This window comes from Heterodontus francisci, chromosome 13 (genome assembly GCF_036365525.1).
Source record: "Heterodontus francisci isolate sHetFra1 chromosome 13, sHetFra1.hap1, whole genome shotgun sequence".
Classification (NCBI taxonomy): domain Eukaryota; kingdom Metazoa; phylum Chordata; class Chondrichthyes; order Heterodontiformes; family Heterodontidae; genus Heterodontus; species Heterodontus francisci.
Window position 1 is genome coordinate 84,466,697 of NC_090383.1, and position 17,229 is coordinate 84,483,925.

A 17,229-nucleotide genomic window follows, 5' to 3' on the forward strand; every position below is an offset into this window, starting at 1 on the left:
CTGCTTGCTCCAATGGTCAGCCATTGTTGATTGCGCAGCACTATCCCTAATAATTTCAGCACCTCCATCAGCTGTAATGCATCTCCCCTTTAAGCAGCGCAAGCCAGCTTTAAGTACTGCTAGGCACTCATGATATTGGACCCCCACTGATGCATACAGCCAATGAACAGCGCAGTTAACATTAGCTGCACAGAGAAATCATGGCAATGGGTAGGCAGCACAAAAATTTCAATGAACTGGTGTGGATTAATTGCACATTTACAATCCTTGCGCCCCTTCTTGAGGGTTATGCAATTTAATCCCCCAGATCTCTAGCATTTATCTTTGGGAATCGGCAGCTCTTGCCGTGAATCAGTTGCCAGGCAGCTAGCAGCTTGGGTCTCTCCCTGACTTGCAGTTAACTTTAAGACTCAATGCCAATGATAATTTGGAATGTTAATTTGGCGTTCTGCCTGCACTTTGTGCGAGCATTGTCAACGGTCTGATTTCTGTGTTAAAATAGAAGGGCACGAATGGGGTCAGGTTGCTCAATTATATTGCTCAAGTTATAGTTTAACCATTTTCCCGGAGGTGTGATCAGGGATGGAAGAGCTTCCTGCCTGCAAGTATCTGTTCGCCTCTCATAACAGATCGAGGGGCCAGTGCTCCAAGCAGGCTTTGCGGCCCTCCCTGCCTGCCTGGCCATAGCTGTGGCCAGAGACCACCCTGTGAAGCGGTTCCCCCTCCATGACGGTGGCCCAGCAGCTGTGGCCATTTTCAATGTAAAAGTTTCAAAATTTGCCGAGAATGCGCCTCGAGGCGGAGGTGCCCTCTCTCTCTCTTGCCTGAAATGCCCGACTGTAGCACCTTCCGAGCTGGAGAGGCTCCTATTGGCCCTCCAGCTTAATAGGATGGTGAGTGTACCTTCTCGCCACTAATTAGCCAAATCAGGGCAAATCATTGCTGGATGGCTGCTCCCCACACAATACAGTGTCGGGACCCTCATTCAAAGTCGGAGCCTGCCCCAAAACCCAATATTATAAATCAATATTATAAAGTGATGTGCAGAGATTTTTAAATGCAGCTTTGATTTTAATGTTCTATTAGAGACTGTTATGTGGTAATTTTAGAGTAAACCGCCATCTATTAAAGTACTGTCACTTAACTTTCCAAGGAATATTTTGTATCATTTGTGTTGATAAACTGAGACTAATCTTTTAATGTGTGTTAGGTTCAGTTTTGATCACATTTTCCTGGTTCAAGTAAACCAACACAACACTGTAAGGTTTTGCTATGCTTCTTCTTGATGTGATCTTCCTCTTTCAAATATTTATAAATTCTTTTTTGGATATTTATATGAAGGCAATATACACTGGTGTATTCCTTTGAAGCTTTTATCAAAGTATAAGCCAATTGTGTCAAGGAAACATTGATGTATGGTAATGTAGAAATGGGCTATAGATAATTCATTATACAACTTCAGAGAAAAGAAAGGTATGTTGATTAGTTTACATAATATTGGCCCAGAACATCCTGTCAAAATATCGGTGAGACAAATGGTGCTCACTGTAATCTATGTGAAGATTGCACTGCGCCTTCAGGCTAGGGCAGATGCACAGTTAAACAAGAAAATCCAAATGCTGCTATCCGAAATGGCTGTGCCATTAACTTTGCAAAAACTGCATCTTGCCAACTAGTCAAATGTATTGAACACTGTACTTGCATCATAGATGTGAACTAAACTCAACACAGAAAGTTGGGGCTTATCAATTTCAGTCTAAGTACCCTTACTGCCAAACAACCTCTCTGGCACTGAAAAGTGACTGTTACAAGTGTGGAGTCTCATTCTCATAGAGTGATACAGCACTGAAACAGGCTCTTTGGCCCACTGAGTCTGTGCCGACCAACATTTATACTAATCCTACATTAATCCCATATTCCTAACCATTCACCTACCTACACTAGGGGCAATTTACAATGGCCAATTTACCTATCAACCTGCAAATCTTTGGCTGTGGGAGGAAACCGGAGCACCCGGCGGAAACCCACGCAGTCACAGGGAGAACTTGCAAACTCCGCACAGGCAGTACCCAGAACTGAACCTAGGTCGCTGGAGCTGTGAGGCTGCAGTGCAAGCCACTGCGCCACTCTGGTTCCTTTAGGTTCTGATTGTTTTTGAGGCTTTTTTCTCTCTCTCTTAATCCAGTCTTTCTTTCCCCCACTTTATTTCTCTTTCTGTACCTGATTTGATATTGCTTTCTAGTTTATATTCTCTGGTTTAGACTCTGAATTGTTCATATCACAATACTTCAATCTGATTGGTTCAGGGGATACAGTTGCTTTCCCTGTTCACACACATCCCAGATGCCCTGAAGAGGTCACCATACTGTTTCCCTCTTCTTCCACTTAACAGCAACTTCCAGTTCAAAGTTACATGGAAATTAAAGAGGCAGAGACAAGTCTTACTAATGGCGGGAGTTATATGGTAAGAAGGTGGGCTGGTAGGGTTGAGCTTGAAAGTAGTCAGGCTAGTTGGGGTCAATTATGTTTTCCTGAAACCTTATACATTCTTATACAAGTTAAATAAATATGAAATAACAAAGAAGCTGAGGTATGTCTATAATGCATGTGTGTGTTATCTATATATATGTATATAAGTAATGAGAAATTTGATTTTGCAATACCAGTTTAAAATGGCTAAAATACATATACCATTACATTGAGAATTCTATTCATTTTAAAGCAAATATAACCTTTTTCCAGTGAAAATGTCTTGTTAAGGGCTTGATCTCTATTTATTAGGATCGTCGATGATTGCCACTTCAGAAACTAAGTCAGAACTCCTTCAGTGTTACCATGATACAATAATTATCAGTGCACAGTGGATTCCTTCCATCTCTTTCACCATGCCAACCCAAAGAGCATTGATGAACCTTAACAATAAAAACATTTCACTCCCATAAAACATAGATTGAACTCTTCTTGGAAAGAAACAAGATCAGTTATTTAACATTGTTTAAGAGTGGCTTGTATTGTAACTTTGTGAACGTTTTGATTGTGTTGCAAGCAAAAGAATTGTGGAAATAACTACTACTGCGGCAAGGTAATTTAAATTAATTGTCTTTTTGCATAAACTTGTATAAAAAGGACAATGGCTAGGGCATTTTTAATGTCTTACAAACATTCATACATTGGAGAATTATTTGAATGCATGTATACAATGCTATTTTTTGCAGTCTCCGGGTTTAGATTCATTACTAACTCGTTTGTCTTTGAATCAGAAGGTTGTGGCTTGAAGTCCTCTCCAAAACTTCAATACATAATCTAGGCTTCACTTCATTGTAGTTCTGAGTAAAGCCACATAGGTGATGGCATCTTTTAGCAGATATGTTAAACCGAGGCCCAACTGCCTGGTCAGATGAGTGTAAATGATTTGAAGCAAAGTAGGGAGTTCCCTGGGTGCCCTCTCCAATATTCCTTTCTCAATGAACATCATTAAAAACAGATTAGCTAATAATGTTGCTGTGTATAAATAGTTTGCCTACACAATTGTGACTGCACTTCGAAAGTAATTTGTCAGTCATGAAGTGCTTTGAGACATCCTGAGAATGTAATAAGGCACTATATGTGTCTTGGGGCAGCACAGTGGCGCAGTGGTTAGCACCGCAGCCTCACAGCTCCAGCGACCCGGGTTCAATTCTGGGTACTGCCTGGGTGGAGTTTGCAAGTTTTCCCTGTGTCTGCGTGGGTTTTCTCCGGGTGCTCCGGTTTCCTCCCACAAGCCAAAAGACTTGCAGGATGATAGGTAAATTGGCCATTATAAATTGCCCCTAGTATAGGTAGGTGGTAGGGAAATATAGAGAGAGGTGGGGATGTGGTAGGACTATGGGATTAGTGTAGGATTAGTATATATGGGTGGTTGATGGTCGTCACAGACTCGGTGGGCCGAAGGGCCAGTTTCAGTGCTGCATCTCTAAACTAAACTATATGAATACTAATTCTTTTCGACGTACCAGCTTGCATTAATCTTTGCATATAATGCACATTTTTAATACAACTAGAGTTTTTTCTTCAATTAATTCTGTTTATCAAAGACAAAAATAATCAGCCTACAAGTGGGTATAGCACGGAAAGGTACATTACCAAGGTGCATCTTCACCTCCTTGACAAACCTAAGGTGGAATCTTCTCCATTTAGTTCCTGTTGGAATGGCGGCACCATTTTTGGGTTGGGAATCTGACCAACTAAATTGCACACCTTGTCGTTGCTCTTTCTCAGAGCAAACTAATTATCATCCCACCTCTGGGTTCCCTGACCACTCAGGGAGGTGGATGAGATGACGCACCTAAGCAAGCAGTGAAGGATCTTTTTTTAAAAGGACCTTGGCAGGACTTTGAGTGACAGCAGTGATTGAAGCATACAATCCAGTGTGAAGGAGCAAAGAACTGCACTATGGATGAAAGATGTGGAAAGGCTGCCCCTTGGTGCACAGAGCCATCCCTGGATGTGATGATTGATGCAGTGAAGGTATGGAGATAAGTCCTCTTCCCTGTGGATGGCAGGAGGAGGCCAGCTAGTCTCACCAAGCAGGTGTGGCTGCAAGTCACAGAGACTGTAGCAGCCAAAGTGTGATGCTGAGGATCTGGGTCTTGTGCAGGAATAGGTTTATTGATCCCATGAGGTCTGACAAGGTGAGTGTCCTGCAACTCGCAGCTGGCAGCCATCACTCTGTCATCTCCCCAGCATTCTCCTGCACAGCATTCCTCTGACCGACACACATTTCTTTCTCTCTTGCTTCCTCCTCAAATCTCCATCTCAAAGACATTGCTCACACTTGCCTTCATCCTATTGCCCTCTTGCACCCATTCCTCACAATCACCCTCCTCAAATGTTCACCTTCCATCCTCCGCAATCAGATAATTTCTCACACTCCTCTCTGCCTTTTCTCATTGCAGGACAAGAGTGTCCACATCTACGGGGGAGGCAGAGAACTGGGATTGAAGCTGCAGCCATGGCCACCCTTACACCCTGGAGATCGGGAGGGCGGCAGCAGTACAGGCCTTTGGTGATGGACAGATGGGGGTGGCCCAGAGACCTGGTGACAGCGTTAGATATTACACTGCCACTTGGCACTTAACTGCCACTCATGTTGAATTGATGTTACCAATGCATTAATGTCATGATCTGCACTCTGCTAACTTTGTTTCACGGGGGTGGTGATGTGAAGCTCACAATGCTGCAAGCATACTTCTTTAGTGAAGGGAAGGCAGATCGGGATGCTCCTCCTTCTCTTAGGTTGCTAGGCGCTTTCCACCTGCCTCTGGTTTCAGATCCAGTTCTTTTTCCAGTGCCATGTTGTGCAGGGTACAGCAGACCACTAAAATCCTGGAGACCCTTGCTGGGACATTTTGAACGGCGCTTCCAGATCAGTCAAGATAGCAGAACCTCATTTTGAGCAACCCAATGGCTTGCTCTCTTGTGGCCCTGGTGGTGAATTGACTCTTCTTGTACCTTACCTATGCCTCTGTCAGAGAGTTCCTAAATGGAATCATCAGCCAAGACCTAAGTGGGTATCCCTTGTACCCAGGAGCCAACTGCTGAGGCTGTCTGGTGGAGAAAAGACCTACAGAACTTGAGACTGGAGAAGTATGAAAGCCATATCGGCTCCCTGGATATTTGGCGCACACTTGCCTTATCCTCTTGCAGTGGTCACATACCAGCTGCACATTAAAGGAGTGGAAGCCCTTCTGATTTATAAATAACCTGGCTGTTCTGAAGGCACCTTCATTGCCACAGGAGTGCAATCTGTGACTCCCTGGACCTGTGGATTTTCTGCATTGGAAGCAAAGCCGACAATCCTCTGGGTTTGACTGGCCTCATTGGTTTCCAAAGTTAATATAGTTGTAAGCTCTTGCAAATAAGGCATTGATGACCTGGCTGCTGCAGATTGGGAGATCCTACAGATTTCACCAGCAGATCCTTGGAAAGACCAAGACACACAGAAACTGAGGGCTGTGGTTTTTGTGATATTGCTTTAATACCGATTAACATACTACTGAATATGTAAATAGTTTAGTATACATCATCACAGGAAGTGAAGCAAGTTAACACGTGATACAGTGGTTGAAGCAGTGTTGGTAGGTAACACATGTATTGAGCTATCCTAGAATCCTGCTATTCTTCAATAAAGAACCCTTCATTTAGTTTATCAATCATTGTCATAGCGTTTGGTACTTTTGTGTTAAGAGCCAACAACATAATATGGCGGTTGACTACTTCTCCAAATTTCCTATCATTCGCCAACTGACGGATACATCAAGTGCATTGGTAGCAAACACGATGAGTACAATTTTCAGTCTTTTTGGTTCCCTGGAGGAGATAGTGTCGGATAACGGTCCACAGTTAAGCCATTCCAGGACATGTGTGCAAAATGGACTGTAAATCATGTTATGTCATCTCCACACTTTAAAAAAATTTTTATTTAGAGATACAGCACTGAAACAGGCCCTTCGGCCCACTGAGTCTGTCCTGACCAACAACCACCCATTTATACTAACCCTACAGCAATCCCATATTCCCTACTACCTACCTACACTAGGGGCAATTTACAACGGCCAAGTCTATCACCTGCAAGTCTTTGGCTGTGGGAGGAAACTGGAGCACCCAACGAAAACCCACGCGGTCACGGGGAGAACTTGCAAACTCCGCACAGGCAGTACCCAGAATCGAACCCGGGTCCCTGGAGCTGTGTGGCTGCGGTGCTAACCACTGCGCCACTGTCCCGCCCCTATCCAAGGTCAAATGGACTACCAGAAAGGATGATGCGGAAGGTAAAGTCACTAATCTTGAAATGTTAGGAGACCAATCGACATTCAAATAGCAATGTTGCACCGATGGGCAACACCACTAGATACAAGATTACCATCCAGTTGACAAGTTCGTAAGGCAAGTCAGGACAACTCTTCCGAGTCATCATCTGATCAGGTTGTTGTCAGTCCAAGATAAATTATTGGCAAGGCAAGAGAAAATGAAAATCACACATTGCAAACATGCAGCTGTGGAGTTGCCTCTGCTGTCTATTAGACAGAAATTTAGAGTGACTCACCTGCAAGAGAAGATATGGTTCCCTGCGGAAGTGTCAAAGATCTGTACTGAGTCACAGTCATACGAGTAACCACTCCGAATGGAGCGACGTGCTGAGAGAGTTACCCAACAGCATCATACCTAACACCACTGTAGAGTCAATAAGACACTCACATTCAAGTTCTGAGAGTGGAGTTAAGAAAGATGACATATACAGCACTCAAGTACAAGATAATTGTCACTCAAACCCACAAGTCAAGAAAAGAGAATCAACAATTCCAGATCTCAGCAAAGTTTCACTGTTACCAGATCAGGTCGAGTCAACAGACCACTTGTACATTTCAGAGACACTTGAATAATTAATATGAGAGTCCATACATGTGTAAATACTGTTCACAATTATCCTATTTCATTACGTATATAGATTATAACTATGTATCTTTTCTATTTAAGGAAAGAGGGATGTTGTGATATTGCTTTAATTGTTTTAATACTGATTTTTTTCTTCTTCTTTGGCCTCCTTGTCTCGAGAGACAATAGGTAAGCGCTTAGAGGTGGCCAGTGGTTTGTGGAGCAGCGCCTGGAGTGGCTAGAAAGGCCAATTCTAGACTGACAGACTCTTCTACAGGCGCTGCAGATAAAATTGGTTGTCGGGGTTGTTACACAGTTGGCTCTCTCCATGCACTTCTGTCTTTTTTTCCTGCCAACTGCTAAGTCCCTTCAACTCGCCACTCTTTAGCCCCGCCTTTGTGGCTTTCCGCCAGCTCTGGCAATCACTGGCAACTGACTCCCATGACTTGTAGTCAGTGTCACAGGACTTCATGTCGCGTTTGCAGACGTCTTTAAAGCTGAGACATGGACGGCCGGTGGATTTGATACCAGTGACGAGCTTGCTGTACAATGCGTTCTTGGGGATCCTGCCATCTTCCATGATGCTCACATAGCCAAGCCATTTCGAGCGCCGTTGGCTCAGTAGGGTGTATATGCTGGGGATGTTGGCTGCCTCGAGGACTTCTGCGTTGGAGATACGATCCTGCCACCTGATGCCAAGGATTCTCCGGAGGCAGCGAAGATGGAATGAATTGAGACGTCGCTCTTGGCTGACATACATTGTCCCGGCGTCGCTGCCGTAGAGCAAGGTACTGAGGACACAGGCTCGATACACTCGGACTTTTGTGTTCTGTGTCAGTGTGCCATTTTCCCACACCCTCTTGGCCAGTCTGGACATAGCAGCGCTTGTTGATTTCTGCATCGAGAGACAGGTTACTGGTGATATTGAGCCTAGGTAGGTGAACTCCTGAACCACTTCCAGAGCGTGGTCGCCAATATTGATGGATGGAGCATTTCTGACGTCCTGCCCCATGATGTTCGTTTTCTTGAGGCTGATGGTTAGGCCAAATTCATTGCAGGCAGCCGCAAACCTGTCGATGAGTCTCTGCAGACACTCTTCTGTGTGGGATGATAATGCAGCATCGTCAGCAAAGAGGAGTTCCCTGATGAGGACTTTCCGTACTTTGGTCTTTTCTCTAAGATGGGCAAGGTTGAACAACCTGCCATCTGATCTTGTGTGGAGGAAAATTCCTTCTTCTGAAGACTTGAACGCATGTGAGAGCAGCAGTGAGAAGATCCCAAACAGTGTAGGTGTGAGAACACAGCCCTGTTTCATGCCACTCAGGATAGGAAAGGGGTCTGATTAGGCACCGCTATGCTGAATTGTGCCTTTCATATTGCCATGGAATGAGGTGATGATACTTAGTAGCTTTGGTGGACATCCGATCTTTGCTAGTAGTCTGAAGAGCCCACTTCTGCTGACGAGGTCAAAGGCTTTGGTGAGATCTATGAAAGCAACATAGAGGGGCATCTGTTGTTCGCGGCATTTCTCCTGTAGCTGGCGAAGGGAGAACAGCATGTCAATGGTGGATCTCTCTGCTCGATAGCCGCTCTGTGCCTCAGGGTAGACACGTTCAGCCAGCTTCTGGACTTGAGCGAAGACTTTCCCCACTATGCTGAGCAGGGAGATTCCACGATAGTTGTTGCAGTCGCCGCGGTCACCCTTGTTCTTATAGAGGGTGATGATATTGGCATCGCGCATGTCCTGTGGTACTGCTCCCTCATCTCAGCAGAGGCAATGCAGTTCGTGGAGTTCTGATACTACTGATTAACATACTACTAAATATGTAAATAGTTCAGTATACATCATCACAGGAAATGATGCAAGTTAACGTGTGATACAGTTGGTGGAGCAGTGTTAGTCAGCAGTAGCACGTGCATTGAAGAGCTCTCCTAGAATCCTGTATTCTTCAATAAAGAACCCTTCATTTAGTTTACCAATCATTGTCATAGTGTTTGGTTTGTTTGTGTTAAGAACCAATAACACAACAGTGGTCTCCTTGACAGCCACAAGCAATGGTTGGCCATTTGCTCTTCTGGTGGTAAAGGTCTCCTTCCAAGAGCCTTCAGATGTCTGTGACTACCTGCCGCAAGAGCCTAACCCTTCAGTGGCACTGTTGTTCAGATAGCTCGAGGAAACTGACCCTTGGCCTATAGACCCTTTGCTGAGGGTATCACTTCCTTCGAGGTACAGCCCTGTGCCCATCCCTTCTATTTCGTGCAGTTGCACGTGGCTGTAGAGAAGGCAGCTGCTGCTGCTGCTGGAGTTGCTGCCCTTATTGCTGTGGCTACTGAACTGGAGCAGGCTGCATCTCCTCCTCGGAGATCTAAGAACTGCAGAATATGTTACATGTTACCCCATGTTACAGGGAAGTCTCACAGGCAGTAAGGCGATATTGCCCTTTGTGGAATCCAAGACACTCGCTTAAAGTTGCACAAAGTTGCTGATCCCAATAAATCAGTGATTTTAGGCTGAATGAACTGCTTTTGTCAGTGCAAGCCTTTCACCGTGGCTGAACATGGGCTTGTCGATTTCTCCCTTTGTACTATTGATTTCAGGTTAGTTTCACTCTAAGATTAGTTTCACATGCACTCGCCTTCTCCAATCTGGCGAGTTGAAGACACAGTGTGGAACTTGTGTGCTGTTGGGAAAGAAGGATTTCATTGCTCCAGAAAAGCATACAGAATCTGCTGCTTTGGCAATTGATGAGGGTCGATGTCAAGGAGGATCTCCAAGAGGTGAAGAGCCAGCAGGCATCGCTGTTTGCCGCAGAAGCCTCAAAAATCACCTTCCCCTCCAGAGTCTGCTCTGTGGAGCAGGATCAGACACTTCGTGTTTCTTCTTCCAAAAGGTATACAGAGAGAGCTGTGATCAGCAGCCTAAAGGATCAGGACGGCTTGGTAACGTCATCGCATCCTCACATACTAAGGATCAGCAAATTCTTTTATGCTGGGCTGTTCAACGTGAAGCCCACAGACAGCATAGCCTCTCAGTCCTTTCTGTCCTCTATATTATGGAAGTCTTAGATGACAGTATGCGGGAGAGTCTGGACAAACCGCTAACTCTGGACGAGCTGACAAAAGCCGTCTCTTGGAAGCGATGGCATACTGGTTAAGTTGCATTTGACTCTGTGGGACTGGATCCGCCCAGACCTGCTGGAAGTGTTTCAGAGAATGCTTCTGGCTGCAGCGTGTCAGGATCTATGAGGAAAGGCATCGTTACCCTCAAGTACAAGTGGAACTGGAAGAGGAAGGAAATCAGAAATTGGTGGCTCATTTCACTGCTTAATGTGTCCAAGGTCCTAGCCAGTCAGGTCAAGTCTGCTCTGGAATTGGTGATTCACCCTGATCAGACCTGCACTGCACCTGGCAAGAAGATCTCTAATAGATTTGCGCTACTGTTACGACCTCAGTTGAGCCCGTTAACTTGAAAACTAGAGCTATGAACTCCCCAGACTGATTATTACATGATGAGATTTTACATTTTAAGAGTTTTACTATAACAACTAAACTAAAAGCCATTAACTAAACAGTACGTAGTAGGTAGCTGAAACACTAAATTACTGAGAAAGGTAGTTCCCATTAACTTATTAACACACTTAAAAACCCCACATCACATTTATACGTTACATACTGTTCTCTGCAAAAGGTATCCTTCAAGTTAAAAATCCCAAACACCTCCCATTTGTAATGGGTTGGATCTCCCAGTGCCCTTAACAAAGCCATTGTCCTCTTCGCTCACTTCTTCTGAGCACACTCGACTGGTCTACTGTTAATAAGGCACCGTTGGTCTTTTCTCCTCCATAACCCTCAAGTCTTCGAACTGGGTTCAAATCTTAGAGCCTTTTGCTGTAATAGTATTCAGAGAGCAGTTGTTTTCACTCTCTCTCTCTTTGGAAGCTGCTCCTGCTGGTCTTCCTTACAGCCAATCAGACTTTGTAAAGCCTGTTAAATTTATCAAGAACAAAAGTCTATAGTCATTTGCATTTTTAAATGTTCAGAGTCCATAAGTCTGGCCATAGCAAAATATCTGGGCTTTCCTTTGTTTCTAGGCATTAGCAATTGCAACTCGAATTTACATTTTTAGAGCCCCCGGCTCACTGTTTACGATTTGAGAGTCTGGGAGAGCGAAATCCATTGTCCTTCAAGTGTTACAACCTTGCCCTCTGCTTTCAAAAGGCTCTTTAATCTGGGTTCCTGTTTCTCATGGTAACCAGGACCCCTGGCTTGTCTCTGGGCAGACTTGGTGTGAGGTAACCTGCCTCCTCCAAATCCTTTTTAAACTGCATTAGAGATCTCAGTTTTTAAAATATAATCATACTACAAAGTCCAGCGTTCATAACACTATTCAGGGATACAATCGCCTATGTATGGGACAATGGGTGGACACCTACCTCATCAGCTTGAACCAGGAGAAGGCCTTTGTTAGAATATCGCACACTTACATGGTGGATGTACTCTCCAAAATGCAGTGTACAGATAGAATCCGCAATTGGATCCAGCTACTATATACAAACATCAGTAGTGCAATTTCAATCAATGGGTGGAAATCAAAGTTTTCTGATCAAATCTAGAGTCAGGCAAGACTAGCCACTCTCCCTTATGCTGTTCGTGTGCAATAGAGTACCTTTTTCTGAGTCCATCAGGAAGGATGTGCGCATAAGAGGGGTGACAATGCCAGGCAATGGAGGCACTCAGGTCAAAGTCTTCCTGTACACGAACAACGTTGCTGCCTTCTGTTTGGTTCCGTTGTCGGTTCGCAGACTGATGAGCATCTGCGACCAGTTTGAACTGCCTCGGGTGCCAAAGTAAATCATGGCAAGAGCAAGATCATGTTCTTTTGGAACTAGGTTGACCAATCCTTTGTCCCTTTCATTGGCAGGTCAGACTACTTGAAGGTGCTGGGGATATGGTTCGGAGGGGCTGGGGCATTCGCCAAAAACTGGAAGAAACGAATATCCATGGTGAAACTGGGCATGTGGGAGCAATGGTTCCTCTCCATTGCGGGTTAGAACCTGGTCATCAGGTGTGAGGTGCTCTCGGTGTTGCTGTATGTGGCGTAGGTCTGGCCCATAATCCACTCTTGTGCCGTGGCTGTCACCCAAGCCATCTTTCTCTTTATATGGAGATCGAAAATAGACCATGTCCACAGGGACACGATGTACAAACAATAAATGGGAATAAAGGTATCCAATGTCACCCTCATCCTGTTGGCCACCTTTGTGTGTGGCCACTTCGAGCTGTGCATAGACCCTTGGTACACAAACACCAAGTGTCACTACGTGCTGAGGTTCTATCTGTCCCCAGTGTTAGGAAGGATTTGGCCACGTTGCCGCAGAATGCTCCATTCAGTTGAACCATGACATACCACCTGTCCCTTGTGGAAAGGTTTCTATGGAAAAACACTTTTGACCACCAATCCATTAGGCAGTGGTCCGCACATAACATCCTCGAGGCCCTGCGGGAAAAGGAGATGGTGGATTCTGTCAGATGATTCCCCAAGCAGACTGTCAAACTCATTTGGCAGAATGCCTCATCTCCTGAACTTTCAAACAAGCATCAAGATGTGGCTTGGCTGGTGGTGAGAAGGGCCCTCCCCATCAGATCCTTCCTGCACGCCTCAAGTCTCATTTCATCTGCATGCTGCCTTTGAGGTGGCTGCTGTGGGGAAGAGACTGTCGCCCAGCTGATTTGGGAATGTGCCTTTGTAAAGCAGGTCTATAAAGAGATGCAGCAGTTGATGTCGAGGTTCATCCTGAACAATTCTGTAACACAGTGCTCTACAGACTGTTCCCAGAGCTTTACACTAAGATAAACATCAACTGCTGCTGGAGGACCAAAACACTCGACGAAAGACGCACTTTGGTCTGCCCGAGACTTGTTGGTCTTACAGTGCAAAGAGCTGTCGACGACTGAGTGTTGCAGACTGGTACATTCCAATGTTCAGGGCTATTTGCTGAGGGACACACTAAAGCTTGCGGCAGCCACCGCAAATGCTCAATGGGGAAAGGCCACTGTGTAAGGCCCTCCCGCCATAGTATACCAAGGGACTGGAACTTGTGTAAAACGCTGCGGGCTGTATGCACCAGAGAATGTTTGACACGAAATGTAAATGTATGTTGTAAATATAACCTGTAATGACAAGTGTAGTGAGGCACCTCATGTACTGTATTGAAAGAAACTGATCTGTATTGCACTTTATGTAATGTTAAATTTGAGTAGTTATATAACGTATTTTCACAAATTCCATGGTTAAAAAGTCTCTTAATTGCTGTTTTAATCAGCTTAATTTCTTTCTCGCCAAACCTACAGGGGTTCTTCACTGGACGTGGATCGCACCCCAGGGAAAAGTACAAGAGGGTGGGATGATGTTGGGATCCTGACCCAAAGTCAATTTCTGGGACTTTCCCACCCCACACGCGCTGGAATCCGCTACCACCAACATTCTGCCCCGAGTTCTAGTTTTGTAAGAGCAGCCAGTAATATACAATAGTATAAACCCCTGATAGCATTTTAATAAATCTCCTTTGTTCCTTTCCATGGCCCTCTCAGCCTTTCCAAAGCATCGTGTCAAAAACCAAACACAATGTTCTGACTGTTGCCAACCAAATATTTTGCCATCAAAATAATGGTGAGACTAATGGCTATTTATGCATAAATAGCGTAGCAGATGTGCAGTTAAATGCTAATATCCAAAATTTGCTCTCCGAGTTTTGTCGCTGTACTGTTACCTTTGAGAAAACTGCATTTCACTGTCTGCCTCACCATTGACATGCGTTGAATTTTGTGAAGTTCCTCTATTTGCATGGTATTTATGAAAGAACCCACTGCAGATATTTAGGACTAATAATTAGAAGTGTAAGCATCCTTTCAGTGACATGGTAAGTGTTAATTACTGTCAGTCAACCTCTCTGGCACTGAAAATTAATTATTGTAAGTGTGGAATTTCATTCATGTGAATTGTTTGAGAAGATTTAAAAACATCATTTTAATTTCATAATTTTTTTCGTGCTTTTCCTTTCTGTCTTTTTTCTCTCTTCCAATTCAATCTTTTCCTCTTTATTTCTCTTTCTATACTTGATTAAATATTGAATTCACCCTGTTATGTGCACCTGAAGTGTGATGATACACAGTCATGGACTAAACTTGGAAGAGTTATTAAAACTGTCTTTGTCTTTTAAAAAATGAACATTTATGTTATAAAGTGATCGATGGTCCAGCATGACCGTTGAAGAAAAAGGATTGGCCTTTGTGTATTCAAACTGTCTGACAAAGGCAAAGGACAAATCGTCAAAGCTAAGAGGTGTCAATTGCACTGCATCTGAAAACATTCCAGAATTATTTGCCTTCATCTGAAACAAAGAAGGCGTGAAGTAGCCACGTCCTGGGCCATTGTGCAATCACCATGGGTAAGAGACCAGAATTCTCTGACCAGGTGATGAGAAGTAGCACAGCTTTGCCTTTTTAAAAAAAAGATAGCCTAAAGAGAGAGAGCTAGAAAGAGAGAGAAGCATCCAGCAGTTTGTTTTTTTCCCAGCAAGCCAGAAGGCACATGCCCTGCTATAGAATCATACTTCTGCATAATATAGCAGTGAACTGGAAGTGATCCAATGTCTTCAACTGAGCTTTCAATCAAGAGAGAAATCTGTAATCAACTCAGGCCTGCAACCACTGAAAGCTTGATTTCCAAGAGAATTCAACAGGTTTATCGTGACCTCCCCGTGACCCCACAGAAACTCACTTTCCTTTTTTCCCCTCTCTATCTGTTTCTTCGTATATCTGAGAGCAAATGCATGAGTGGATGCAGTTGTGACAATTTCGGGATAAGGCGTATTGATCAATAAACGATTGATTTTCTGTTTCTTTAAAAACCTACAAGAAAACCTGTCGCTGTCTGTTTATTTGAAAAATAAAACACCAACGGGTTAAACCCTAATAACAAAACACTTGCTGCGGTTAGGTGGGGAGTTGAACAGTGAGAACCCACATTGCACCGCATGGCTGTATCAACTCACTTTAATTCACCCTGCTTCTCCGTATTTCCGCTGGTTATTTCCCAATCCTTAAATTTCATTGGTTAAGGAAATGTGTGGTTCATCCATGTCCCAGATGCTGGGTTTCCCTAGTTGCAAAGTTTTTGAAGGGTGCAGGAACAAATCTAATAAATGGCAAGCCCTGTTAGATGCCCTGTTACAGAAAAATCTGGCTCTTTGTGCTAAATTTTAAGGGAATGATGTGGACGGGTATGGAGGTGTGAGGGGACATAACATTGGGACAGGACACATTGGACAATAAGTCCGACGTTGTGACGTCCCATCACGATTTTGTCCATGGACGCTTTGTCCATTCTGTGATCTGGCACACTACGTGGCCACCTCCTCCATCGGCGTTATGACATCGGTCGTGGCCATAGTACAGATTGTGGTCAGAGTTTCTGCCCTTTCTTCTCTGACATCCCTCTGCATTCTAGGTTGCAAGCTTTCAGGACTCATTGCCTTTTCCAGTTTGAGTTCCACCAGTTCTTTTAGTACTCCTTCCTTATATGTAGTTATCCATCCAATTTCATTCTTACCATAAAATGCCCCTGTAACCGTACAAAATTCAAGTCAAAAGTATACCACCAGGTCCTCTATCCTCTCAGGTCAGAAGGGAGCCAACCTCCAGTCTTCACCTGCTCCCTATGATCATGTGCTTTCTTCTCTTGCAGACAGAGGGAAGGGAGATGTTGGACTCCTAGCGACATCAATCTGAACACATAGGCTGCTGGCAGTCCAGTTGCCACTGGTGGGGGCACAGAGATGCCTCCTTCAGGTGTTCCCTTCCTAGAAATCTCGCAAGATTCAAATATGGCAGGGGCCTGCTTTCAGGGCCACCATGACAGGCCATTAACAGACATGTTGTCTCCTCTGTCCCTGTGCCCACGTCTGGGCAGGGTTCGATCGCTCTCGTCTCAACGCAACATCCTATTTCGATAGATGCAAGGCCTAAGAGGATGAAGGGATTAAATGATACTCACTTTCGCAGCCCAGATGTGGTCATTGAACCACTGGCGGCAACGGGGTTATGCCATGGCTGCTGACCTCAGCGATCAGGAATCAGGCCTACTTGGTTTGGCTTGCCGATCTCCTCTTCAATGCCTTGGGAGAAAGATGTCCCTCCTCTCCCTGTCAGCCTGTAGTAGCACCTGGAGGGAGGCATCAGGAAAGTGTGAGGTTGCACGGGGTCTCCTGTCCGTCATCTCTAAGAATGCTATGTCACTTTCTTCACTTCCAGGCCTTCCCAATGCAGAGTTCATTGCAGGGCTGGCAGCCCTTTATAAAGAACACCAGACCCTGCCGAGACATCACCTGAAGCTCTGCTTCTCGCTTCTGGGCCCGACGACAACCACACATTTGGTCGAGTTGACGGCTCATTAGTCTTAATTGGCCGGCCACCGCTGAGCGGCATGCAGTCAGCCACTCTATCTCTAGCAGGGTTTCTTCCTTTCTTTTTGTTAGAATTTCTGATGAAAGGTCCTTGACCTGAAATGTTAACTCTATTTCTCTCTCCACAGTTGCTGCTTGACCTGCTGAGTATTTTCAGCATTTTGTTTTTATTTCAGATTTCCAGCATCTGCAGTATTCTGCTTTTGTTTTCTTCCTTTCTTCCTTCATGATGCAATCCTCCAGTTCTCTGGCACAACTTCAGTATCTAAGAATGTTTGAAACATTGTGGTCACAGTTTCTGCCCTTTCTTCTCCGACATTCCTCAGCATTCTAGGTTGCAAGCTATCAGGAC

General features: G+C 44.6%; 1 protein-coding gene across 1 annotated transcript in view; it reads left to right on the forward strand.

Moving 5' to 3' along the window:
• The window catches only part of kcnh1a (potassium voltage-gated channel, subfamily H (eag-related), member 1a), a 339,143-nt gene that overhangs the window by 21,114 nt on the left and 300,800 nt on the right, over positions 1 to 17,229 (forward strand). The gene's annotated exons all lie outside the window — the stretch shown is intronic.